General features: G+C 47.5%; 1 protein-coding gene and 1 long non-coding RNA gene across 2 annotated transcripts in view; one reads left to right on the top strand and one right to left on the bottom strand.

Moving 5' to 3' along the window:
* Positions 1–12,748, top strand: part of LOC120915680 — an 84,832-nt gene that overhangs the window by 56,367 nt on the left and 15,717 nt on the right. The gene's annotated exons all lie outside the window — the stretch shown is intronic.
* The window catches only part of LOC120915679 (CXADR like membrane protein), a 119,323-nt gene that overhangs the window by 99,350 nt on the left and 7,225 nt on the right, over positions 1–12,748 (bottom strand). The window lies entirely within an intron of this gene.

Here is a 12,748-nt window from a genome sequence, read left to right as displayed (position 1 = left end):
GGTTGAGAAACCAGGTTGAAACAGCCGGATGGAAGGGCCCCAAAAAACTATCATTGAGGAAGATAAAAGAAGGGCTCCACATGATATAGATAAAAAAGGATAGGTTTTATTGAATAAAAACCGATTGGCATCCATAGTAATAAATGGTAATTTGTGATCACAAAAGTAAAAAGGAGCAATATGGGGAGCAATAAGCCAAGCCCGACGCGTTTCATCTAAGTAGACTTTAACAGGGGTGTATGTCAGCCATCTCATACAACAACACACACAGAAACAGAAACACTTATTTTTTTACTAGCTGAGATAGTTATTGCTAGGGTTGTCCCGATACCACTTTTTTAGGACTGAGTACAAGTACTGATACTTTTTTTCAAGTAGTCGCCGATACCGAATACCGATACTTTTTTTAAATGTGTCCCCAAATGCAGCCATGTCCCCCCACAGATGCAGCCATGTCCCTCTAGCCATGTCCCCTCACAGATGCAGCCATGTCCCTCTAGCCATGTCCCCCCACAGATGCAGCCATGTCCCCCCACAGATGCAGCTATGTCCCCCCACAGATGCAGCCATGTCCCCCCCCATTATCCAGCCATGTCTCCCCCCATTATCCAGCCATGTCTCCCCCCATTATCCAGCCATGTCTCCCCCCATTATCCAGCCATGTCTCCCCCCCATTATCCAGCCATGTCTTCCCCCATTATCCAGCCATGTCTCCCCCCATTATGCAGCCATGTCTCCCCCCATTATGCAGCCATGTCTCCCCCCCATTATCCAGCCATGTCTCCCCCCATTATCCAGCCATGTCCCCCCCATTATCCAGCCATGTCTCCCCCCATTATCCAGCCATGTCTCCCCCCATTATCCAGCCATGTCTCCACCCATTATCCAGCCATGTCTCCCCCCATTATCCAGCCATGTCTCCCCCCATTATCCAGCCATGTCTCCCCCCATTATCCAGCCATGTCTCCCCCCATTATTCAGCCATGTCTCCCCCCATTATGCAGCCATGTCTCCCCCCCATATCCCGCTTACCTGCATCCCCGCTACCGCCAACTGTGTAATACGCGTCGGGAACATTACAGCTTAGAATAGCTGTAATGATTGGCGCCGCGCATAGACACTCCCCCTCGTTCGGGATTGGACAGTTCACCCGAGCAAGGGGGAGTGTCTATGCGCGGCACCAATCATTACAGCTATTCAAAGCTGTAATGTTCCCGGCGCGTATTACACAGTCGGCGGTAGCGGGGATGCGACGGGAATGCAGCATGACGGTGACGGCGGCGGCGCGGGGTGGGGAAGTATTCTATTTGGGTATCGGGGGTATTTGCGGGAGTACGAGTACTCCCGCAAATACTCGGAATCAGTCCCGATACCGATACTAGTATCGGTATCGGGACAACCCTAGTTATTGCTATCTGTGACCCCACTGAAATGTTTTCCTCACTACCTATCTGATAAAAGCATTGGTATAGTGACAATAAGTAAGAGCAAATCTCTCTAATGGAACCGCAGAAAGCAGTAAACACCCAAAGGGGGTTTTAAACTTTTCCCTCTCTACCCAAAAAGTTTTGGCTGGGCATACACATTAAAGCAGAAGTAAACCCATCAATTTAACTGTTTCCAAAAAAAGTTTTACTTAAAGCATACTGGCAGGCCCGGACTGGCCATAGGGCATACCGGGCATATGCCCGGTGGGCCGCGGCGGCCCGCGGGCCGGTAGTGGCCCGCGAATGGCCCTTGGCGGCCCGCGGGCCGATCGCGGCCCGCGAACGGCCCTCGGCGGCCCGCGAACGGCCCTCATGTCACTTCTACCCAGAGGTGTACCAAGGCCCTTGGGGCGGACTGGGCTGGGTTGAAAGAATGCATTTGCCCCCTGGGCTGCTCTAATGTCCTGCAAAAAGGCCACTGAGCTGGCCGAGTGCGCCACCTGCCACAAGTTGTGGATTGTCCACTGGCCACGTCACCTGCCATGTCACCTGGCCACGTCACCTGCCACAAGTTGTGGATTGTCCACTTGCCATGTCACCTGGCCACGTCACCTGCCACGTCACCTGGCCACATCACCTGCCACGTCACCTGGCCACATCGCCTGCCATAAGTTGTGGATTGTCCACTGGCCACGTCACCTGCCACGTCAACTGGCCACGTCACCTGCCACAAGTTGTGGATTGTCCACTTGCCACGTCACCTGACCCCGACACCTGCCACAAGTTGTGTATTGTCCACTTGCCACGTCACCTGCCACAAGTGGATTATGCACTTGCCAAATCACCTGGCCACGTCACCTGCCACAAGTTGGGGATTGTCCACTGGCCACGTCACCTGGCCACGTCACCTGCCATGTCACCTGGCCACGTTACCTGCCACAAGTTGTGGATTGTCCACTTGCCATGTCACCTGCCACATCACCTGGCCACGTCACCTATCACAAGTTGTGGATTGTCTACTTGCCACGTCACCTGCTTCAAGTTGTGTATTGTCCACTTGCCATGTCATCTGCCATGTCACCTGGCCACGCCACCTGCCACAAGTTGTGGATTGTCCACTGGCCACGTCACCTAGCCACGTCACCTGCCACAAGTTGTGGATTGTCCACTTGCCATGTCACCTGGCCACGTCACCTGCCACGTCACCTGGCCACGTCACCTGCCACATCACCTGGCCACGTCACCTGCCACAAGTTGTGGAATGTCCACTGGCCACGTCACCTGCCACGTCAACTGGCCACGTCACCTGCCACAAGTTGTGGAATGTCCACTGGCCACGTCACACGCCACATCAACTGGCCACGTCACCTGCCTCAAGTTGTGTATTGTCCACTTGCTACGTGATCTGCCATGTCACCTGGCCACGCCACCTGCCACAAGTTGTGGATTGTCCACTGGCCACGTCACATGGCCACGTCACCTGCCACAAGTTGTGGATTGTCCACTTGCCATGTCACCTGGCCATGTCACCTGCCACATCACCTGGCCACGTCACCTGCCACAAGTTGTGGAATGTCACCTGCCACGTCAACTGGCCACGTCAATTGCCACAAGTTGTGGATTGTCCACTGGCCACGTGACCTGGCCACGTCACCTGCCACATCACCTGGCCACGTCACCTACCACAAGTTGTGGATTGTCCACTTGCCACGTCACCTGCTTCAAGTTGTGTATTGTCCACTTGCCATGTCATCTGCCAAGTCACCTGGCCACGCCACCTGCCACAAGTTGTGGATTGTCCACTGGCCACGTCACCTAGCCACGTCACCTGCCACAAGTTGTGGATTGTCCACTTGCCATGTCACCTGGCCACCTCACCTGCCACGTCACCTGGCCACATCACCTGCCACATCACCTGGCCACGTCACCTGCCACAAGTTGTGGAATGTCCACTGGCCACGTCACCTGCCACGTCAACTGGCCACGTCACCTGCCACAAGTTGTGGAATGTCCACTGGCCACGTCACACGCCACATCAACTGGCCACGTCACCTGCCTCAAGTTGTGTATTGTCCACTTGCCAAGTGATCTGCCATGTCACCTGGCCACGCCACCTGCCACAAGTTGTGGATTGTCCACTGGCCACGTCACATGGCCACGTCACCTGCCACAAGTTGTGGATTGTCCACTTGCCATGTCACCTGGCCACGTCACCTGCCACATCACCTGGCCACGTCACCTGCCACAAGTTGTGGAATGTCCACTGGCCACGTCAACTGGCCACATCACCTGCCACAAGTTGTGGATTGTCCACTTGCCACGTCACCTGCCTCAAGTTGTGTATTGTCCACTTGCCACGTGATCTGCCATGTCACCTGGCCACGCCACCTGCCACAAGTTGTTGATTGTCCACTGGCCACGTCACCTAGCCACGTCACCTGCCACAAGTTGTGGATTGTCCACTTGCCATGTCACCTGGCCACATCACCTGCCACGTCACCTGCCACATCACCTGGCCACGTCACCTGCCACAAGTTGTGGAATGTCCACTGGCCACGTCACCTGCCACGTCAACTGGCCACGTCACCTGCCACAAGTTGTGGATTGTCCACTTGCCACGTCACCTGCCTCTAGTTGTGTATTGTCCACTTGCCACGTGATCTGCCATGTCACCTGGCCACGCCACCTGCCACAAGTTGTGGATTGTCCACTGGCCACGTCACCTGGCCACGTCACCTGCCACATCACCTGGCCACGTCACCTGCCACGTCAACTGGCCATGTCACCTGCCACAAGTTGTGGATTGTCCACTTGCCATGTCACCTGGCCGCGACACCTGCCACGTCACCTGCCACATCACCTGGCCACGTCACCTGCCACGTCAACTGGCCATGTCACCTGCCACAAGTTGTGGATTGTCCACTTGTCACGTCACCTGCCACAAGTGGATTATCCACTTGCCAAATCACCTGGCCACGTCACCTGCCACAAGTTGTGGATTGTCCACTGGCCACGTTACCTGGCCACGTCACCTGCCACAAGTTGTGGATTGTCCACAATGCAATGCAAGCAATTTCATTTTTTAATGTTTTTTTCATAATTTGCCATCATTTTTGAGATTTCTAATGTAAAAAAATAGGTCACCTTTAAAAACGCCTATAAACGAAATCGCGGCAAAACGCCGGTACCGCGTTTTGCCGCGATTTGCGTCTGAAACGCGAAAACTTTTGCGTCTGAACCCAAAATTTTGCTTCTGAAAAAACGAGCATAAACCCAAAAAACGTGAATGTGTGCATGGACACATAGGATAACATTAAATGTGTTCAGGGGCAGTTGAAAAAAATGCCCAAATGCCTCTGAACTCGAGTTTACCAGCGTCTCGTGTGCATGGGGCCTTAGATATGCCCAGCCCCTGCCTCCTCCACACAAAGCTCTATCAGAGGCTGGGTGGAGCTGCTCTTTCTTTCCCCGCCCACACTCCTGGCAGCCCTGTGTTGTCCGTGAAGAAGATTTGTGGGCGGGAAAGTTAAAACAAAGCAGTCAGCTCGGCATCCACAGCCTTAGAAAAAAAAACAAGTGAGCCCCTCCTGGGACTGTCCATTATGTCCCATCCAAGTAAGTGACAACAAGTAAGCTTCTCCTCCCTCCTTTCCTGCTCTCTCTCCCCTTCTCTGCATATTAAGTGTTATATTACAGCAGCCTGTGACAGTTTCTTGCCCTCCTAGATGTTATGATGTGGGTTCACACTGGCAAGCTGCAGTTTAGCTGCAGTGCTGGTGTTCTGGCATGTTACCCTCCAGTCCCATAGACTTCTATTAGGTTGTACATTTTTGCTGCATGTCCTGAAAGTGCACAAAAAGTCCTGCATGCCGCATATGTGGTGCAATTCCAAAAAATGCAGCAAAAACGCACAATTTCTAATTAGAAGTCTGAGGGACTGGGGCTATGGAAAACCGCCACAGTGGCGGCCTGTCCATTAAGGGCACACGGGCACTGCCCCCTCCATTATGCCACCCCCATATGTAAAATGGATAGATTCATGCTTGACCGGCCACTAAGATGGGGTAAGTGTCGGTCAGACAGCAAGTGGGTGGAGGGTGTGTCACAGTGGCTGCATTTGATGGGACAAAGTGACTGCATTTGATGGGGCACAGTGGCTGCATTTGATGGGACAAAGTGGCTGCATTTGATGGGGCACAGTGGCTGCATTTGACGGGGCACAGTGGCTGCATTTGATGGGGCACAGTGGCTGCATTTGATGGGGCACAGTGGCTGCATTTGATGGGGCACAGTGGCTGCATTTGATGGGGCACAGTGGCTGCATTTGATGGGGCACAGTGGCTGCATTTGATGGGGCACAGTGGCTGCATTTGATGGGGCACAGTGGCTGCATTTGATGGGGCACAGTGGCTGCATTTGATGTGACACAATGGCTGCATTTGATGTGGCACAGTGGCTGCATTTGATGGGGCACAGTGGCTGCATTTGATGGGGCACAACGGCTGCATTTGATGGGCACAGTGGCTGCATTTGATGGGCACAGTGGCTGCATTTGATGGGGCACAACGGCTGCATTTGATGGGACAAAGTGGCTGCATTTGATGGGCACAGTGTCTGCATTTAATAGGGCACAGTGGCTGCATATAATGGGGCACAGTGGCTGCATTTGATGGGGCACAGTGGCTGCATTTGCTGTTTTTGTTCAGTTTGATTGCTTCCCCCCCAAAAAAATGTTGAGCACCAGTGTGAGCCAAAAGGCTTGCACTCACAGATACTCCACTGAAAAGTTATCAATTCTCATGTCACTTTTCAGAGGCATTTGACAGACAGTAAGGAGGTGATGCCTAATTTCCTCCCTGCCTGTTTTAACCTCAGCCGGTCCCTCCAGATATTTCACTTTGTACTCCACCTTATTTTCATTACTCTTTATAGGTATTAGATGTTCTCTCACCTTATTCTTTGCACATCTAATACATAATGAGAGTTCTGGAAATAAGGTGGAGTTCAAAGTGAATTTCTAAACCTAAGTTGAGAACCCCTTTCAGAAGATTTGAGGATATTATTAAACTCAGAGACTGGTGGACTTAGGCCATCATAAATAGATTGAAATTCTGCCAGTTCAGCAGAAATTTCAATCTATCAATGTGCAGACTGGTTATACAGACTCCGATCTATCAACTGACTTCAGTACAACAATGGGAAATGTCTCTCTGTTCCAGCAATGTGGAGTGATTTCTCTCTCTGTGCCACAAATGTGGAGCAGTCTCTCTCTCTGTGCGGGCATCCCATCATTAACCCCCGCCGCGTGAACCCCCCCCCGCCCCCCCGGGGTGCTCAGTCTAAAATGCCCGGGCCTATTTTTTGTCCCAGTCCGGGCCTGCATACTGGTAATGATAAATGTCACAGTTGCTTGTGCCCTCAACTGAACTATCAAGCCATCAAATAGCTGGTGTCATACTTGATCATATGTGCAACGTCACGGTTACTGCTGATCAAACAGAGGCTAAAAGGGCAGCTTCCTTGGCTGTAAAGGATAGGAGGGTTTTGTTTTTCTTTAGTATGGTTCAATTAAGTTTGTAATTGGTTGACAAAATATAATGGTAGACAATAATGGGCGATAGTACTTAAAATTCACAAGCTGGTTGCTTGCATACGAACAGCACTGCAGAGAATATCCCGGCCAACACTTGATTATGAGCATATACCATTATCGGTTCTCAATCAGTGATAGGCTGAGCTCATTCAGTGGATGAATGCCAGCTCGCTGAGATTTAATCATGATAAAACAGCTTTCTTCTTAGTGGAAAGATTTGCTTGAAGACAAGAATAAGTCTTCAACATGAGGGAACCAAATTATCAATTCCAGTTACTGGGGCCTGTTGTGATCCACTGCCTGTTACTTCAAATAGAACCTGATAAGGATCTCCACAAACCACATAAAACTGTATAAGGAGAGATGTCCCCTGGTATTTATGAGCTCTTATTCTAGAGATATCGGTCTCCAGTTTGCTGAAATAAATTCCATGCTTTAGTTTTAGTGTAGTAGTCCAAAATATTTTGTGCATTTATTTGATTTGTTCCATCAACCCAAATGCATTGCTACAACAAAGGATAAAAGGGCATCCTGTAATATTGAATAGATTAGTGGGAATTTAAGTGAAGTTTCTATTACTAGCTACTCATTTCTCAAACATCAGATCCAGAATGTAATGTGCTTTATGAATAAGGACTTGTGCACACAGGCATCAGAATATAGGCATGCCAACTACATCTACAAGAACACAAGTTCTGGTGCATTCAGGATCACTTAAGGTCAAAAAGTGAAGATTTACTACCTTATATTATAGGGAACATCTGGAAATTGTATTCATGACAACACAATACTATGGCTACAATCACCTCAAGTACCCTTTGTCTTGAATTTCTCCTGAAAATGAATGGTATTTATGCAGTGTGAGATCATCTAAGGCAGTGGTCTCGACACCTTCTAAGGAAAGGGCCAGTTTACTGTCCTTCAGACTTTAGGCGGGCCGGACTGTGCCCAAAGGGAATAAACAATGCCCAATCTTTGGTATTAGGGGGAGAAATAGTTGGTGTCACTGGGAGGAATAGTGCCCCATTGTTGGTATCAGTGGAAAGAATAGTGTCCCATTGTTGGTGTCAGTGGCAAGAAGAATGCCCCATTGTTACTGTCAGTGGAAAAAATAGTGCCCCATTGTTGGTGTCAGTGGCAAGAAGTGTGTCCCATTGTTACTTTCAGTGGAAGAAATAGTTCCCCATTGTTGGTGGCAGTGGCAGGAATAAGGCCTTGAGGGCCGGATAGAAGCAAGGAAAGGGCCACATCTGGCCCCAGGATCACAGTTTGGAGACCGCAGATCTAAAGCACTGGCACAAGCACAGTAAGACTTCTCTATGTTTCTCTGACTGCAAGGCCCACTAGATTTGAGGTCACATTTGATGATGTCATTACCATGCTGCTCACTGTTCTTCTTGCTGGAGAGGAAGCTGTACCTGATAACCTGCAGTGCAGGAATCTTCCTGTTTTTACTTTTTGTCTTCTTAGGCCTCGTACACACGACCGAGGAACTCGTCGGAAAAGACACATTGTTTTCCTCGACGAGTTCCTTGTTAGGCTAGTCGAGGAACTCGACAAGCTTGCTTTGCGTACACACGGTCAAGACAAAATCTCCTCGTTCTCAAACGCGGTGACGTACAACACAGGGGAAGTTTGATTCCACTGGCACAATCCTGGGGGCTGCTTTTGCTAATCTCATGTTACTGCGTGTTAAGTAAAAGTTTGTTAAGAGACGATTTGCACTTTTCAGTCTGTTACAGCGTGAAAAATGTGTTATCTCCATTACAAATGCTACTTTTACTCCCGTCTCATACTTTATTCTGAGCATGCGTGGGGTTCTTAGCATACACACGCTCGAGTTTCTCGTCAAAAACCAGCCCGACGAGGAACACGACGAGGAAATTGAGACTCCCGTCGAGGAAAAAGAGAACTTGTTCTCTTTTTTTCTCGTCGAGTTCCTCGTCAGTTTCCTCGATGAAAAACATACACACGACCGTTTTCCTCGGCAAAAAAGCTCTCCCATCAAGTTTCTTGATGGATTCTGTCGAGTTTCTCGGTCGTGTGTACGAGGCCTTAATCTAATCCTTTTCAACCTCTCTTGCTAATTCTTAACCATTACTTCACCAGTCAGGGGATCAGTTCTGATATGAGCTAGCAAAGCTTACTACCTCTACAATGAAGGAAACATGGGTATGTGGTTTGGAGTGCCTAGTAAAAAAAAAGACATCTCACTTGGAAGTTTGTTTGAATTGTTTAGTAGTATGAGAATATCATATACAGCTAACACGTTTTGGGGGAACTGCACTCCCACTTGTTTACGGCTTCAGCAATAATGTGTAATAGTACTGGTAAGTAAAGATATTTTTAGCCCCGATTAGGGTTGGGTGTCAGTGTGACCTGATATCAGTAAGGTCGTGCCAATTGATCTGGAGATCAAGTCGGCTGCCCTCGCTGCAATCAAGTTCCACAGACACTTAGCCCTACTCCAGCCCTAATCAAGGCTGCAAAGCACTTTACTTCCTGATACCACTACACATTATTGCTAAAATTGAAGGAGGTGGGGGTTCATCCTTACCATTCCAGCACTAACACAAATCTATCAGTATCTCCACAATGAGACACAGTGCAGAACAAATCAAATCAAGGAATGTCTATAATGGAAAAGATCAGCTGTAAGGAGCCTACATGCAATACTGGTGACCTTGCCCTCTGGTTTCCTTTTTTGGCCACAGCTTCAATTAAAGGAGTTGTAAAGGAAAAACAAAATTTGCCTAAAATTAATGTCTGCAAGGTAGACAGACAGAATAGTGTAATGATTCTGTTAAAAAAACGAGTAAATACCTATTAAATTCCTTCATCTATATCACCTCCGGCGTTCTAGTTTCTGTTCTCTCATTCACTTCCTGGTTTGCATCGCTCGTTCATGTAAGAACTATATTTCCCAGTATGAATTGCGGCACGCCCAGTAATTCACACCTCCTTGAAGTCTCTAACACGTAGAGAGCGTCCTGCCACACAGATGTAGTTCCCAGGAGGGGGTGAGCACGTTACTGACCACCGCAGTAAAGCCTCCCTTCACGGTGGTCAGTAAAATCAGACAAGCAGGAAGTGAACAGAACAGAGAAGAAATAGAGCAACTTATGAGCAAAAACGAACAATGAGGAAGTGAAAAGAGGAATGTCTGCAGGTAAAGGATGCTTATTATGAAAAAAAAAATTCCTTTACAATCCCTTTAAATCCTATTTGAGAATAATCTGTGATACACATGATATGTCTTTACACTATGTTTGTGATGTGCTTGAGTTTGGCGCATTTGGCCATTAGCAGTAATCACTGTGTTCTATTGGCAGGGACGGCTCCCCCCACAGGGAGAACACAATAGGTTTGCAGGAGGGTTTCCACCATCAACTCTGACTATGTGAATGGGCGAGTCAAGCAATTTGCTCAATTGAAGGAAAGAAAAGCAGTCGCAGAAAATAAAATTGCTCCATCTATTGCCAGCTTAATGTGGTTGTAAAGGCAGAAGGTTTTTCATCTTAATGCATATGCATTAAGATAAAAAACCTTCTCTGTGCAGCAGCCCCCATCAACCCCCCTAATACGTACCTGAGCCCGATCCTCCTCCAGCGATGTGCACGGGTGCCTCGGCTGTCCGGGACTCTCCCTCCTAATTGGCTGAGACACAGCAGCGGTGCCATTGGCTCCCCCCACAGTCAATCAAAGTCAGTTAGCCAATCAAGAGGGAGAATGGCAGGGTGGAGCCGCAGCTCCGTGCCTGAATGGACACACGGAACTGCGGCTCGGGTACCCCCATAGCAAGCTGCTTGCTGTGGGGACAGGAGGGAGGGGCCAGGAGTGCCGGTGAGGGACCCGAGAAGAGCCCTGAGAAGAGCTCTATGTGTAGTGCTGTTTCTGATGCTTATTCTGATTTCAGAATAAGCACTACAACATATACCAGTCCCTACATTCCTAGACATTTTGTATGGATTTATAACAAAGCAAAGATGACAAATATATATATATTTACACAATACTGTTTTGTTTGGGTTTCTTTTTTTGTCATTCACATACAGGTTTGTTTATCTACTAAAAGCAGTAGATTGCAAGGCACTATTCTAAGGCCCTGTTTACACGGGTGCTACCATTCCATTCCGTTGATGCATCCCTATTCCATCCCATAGTTAAATCGAAGCAGAAATGAATGGCACATATCTGACATCCAGGTCTGTTTTGAATCCTTTCCTTTTTTCCTCCATTTTCTGATGGAAAAACAGACTCATGTAATCCCTATTACCAGCCAGATGTAAACAGATGTGTGTCCGTTTATATCCATTTACATGTGTTCCTTTCTGTTTAGTTGCAAATTTATTGCATTCTGTTTGTTGAAACCAAATGGACCCGGGTGTAAACTCAAACACGTGTTTAAATCCATCTACCATAATTTTAGTTTATATAGAATTGCAAGGTATGTAGATTTTATTTGATACAGGGTTGGGTCCTCTGCATGAACTTGACAGGTTGCTGGCACAGCTGTTTATATTTACCCGAAATTCTCATCCATCTGACCGATGTCGGCTGTTGCCTAACTACACAAAGAACCTTTGGAACAAAAGTACATGGGCCAAAACCACAGCCCAATACACATTTCACAGCTGAAAATAACATCTGAAACTTCTAATGAGGTCAGAAGGAAAAACGTAACTCTCTGCAAAGTATAAGGAGACATACCTTTCCCCTGAATCAAACCAGACCAAACTAAAAGCATCTTGAGGATTTACAGTGTTCCGTAATGAAACAACAACATTCTGCCTTAACCCCTGACTGTCCTGCTAGTAGAAAAGTAGAAAATCATAGAAACCAAAGCTTTCTAGGCAGGGCTGGGGAAAACAGAACACCACAGGACTGGAGGAATTAAATCAACTCAAGATGGCAATTTAGCATTGTACAGTAACACTGCCCTTTTCTAAGCCATGATTCCAGATTTAGCATTGTAGCACTGCACTTTCTAAGCAAGGTTTTGAAAATCCTATAGATTAAATGAACTCTTCGTTCAGAGTTTTTCCCCTTATTTATGAGATTAAAAAACATAGTTTTCTTATTTACAAGCATTTATTGAACCATAAATACAATTAGTGGTATTTTTCTCATATCATCATAAGACTTCTATTTATTTAATATATATTTTGCGCTAAACATAAAATTGCTCATAAAGCATTGATAGAAAATAGTCCAACTGTAGAAAAACTCAAAAAACACAAATCCGTGAAATTGCAGATGAATCCAGAAGACCCTCTTCCTCGTGCATATACCGCCACCTCAAGCAATATAGACTGTTGCCAGAGAGCCTGGACCCTTTATTACAGGGGGTCAAACTGGTTTGATGTAATAACCTTTGAAGGGGTCATCAGCTGGAGATGTGTCCTCAGAACAAATTAAGAACTTTCACTGGATAATCAGACCATGCTCTATTCATTCCACGATTAAATTTAACCATGCAAATGAAGGAGAAGCCAGATAGTGTAAAATCCCGAAAGACTAATTTAATAAAAGGTATTGCACTTACATATGTTCAGATAAAAACCAGCGTTGTATACAACATAGGCGGCCGCCATAAAAACATCCAGATACTGTACACGGGAATGCAATAGCAGGAAACAGCTCCTTAACCCAACCGGTTTCATCACTATGAGGACTTCTTCCGGCTGTTCTTTCTGAATGAAAGTTTTGTACATAATGATCTAGACAT

The sequence above is a fragment of the Rana temporaria genome, chromosome 10 (assembly GCF_905171775.1).
Source record: "Rana temporaria chromosome 10, aRanTem1.1, whole genome shotgun sequence".
Taxonomy (NCBI): domain Eukaryota; kingdom Metazoa; phylum Chordata; class Amphibia; order Anura; family Ranidae; genus Rana; species Rana temporaria.
This window is presented reverse-complemented; position numbering and strand designations above follow the sequence as displayed.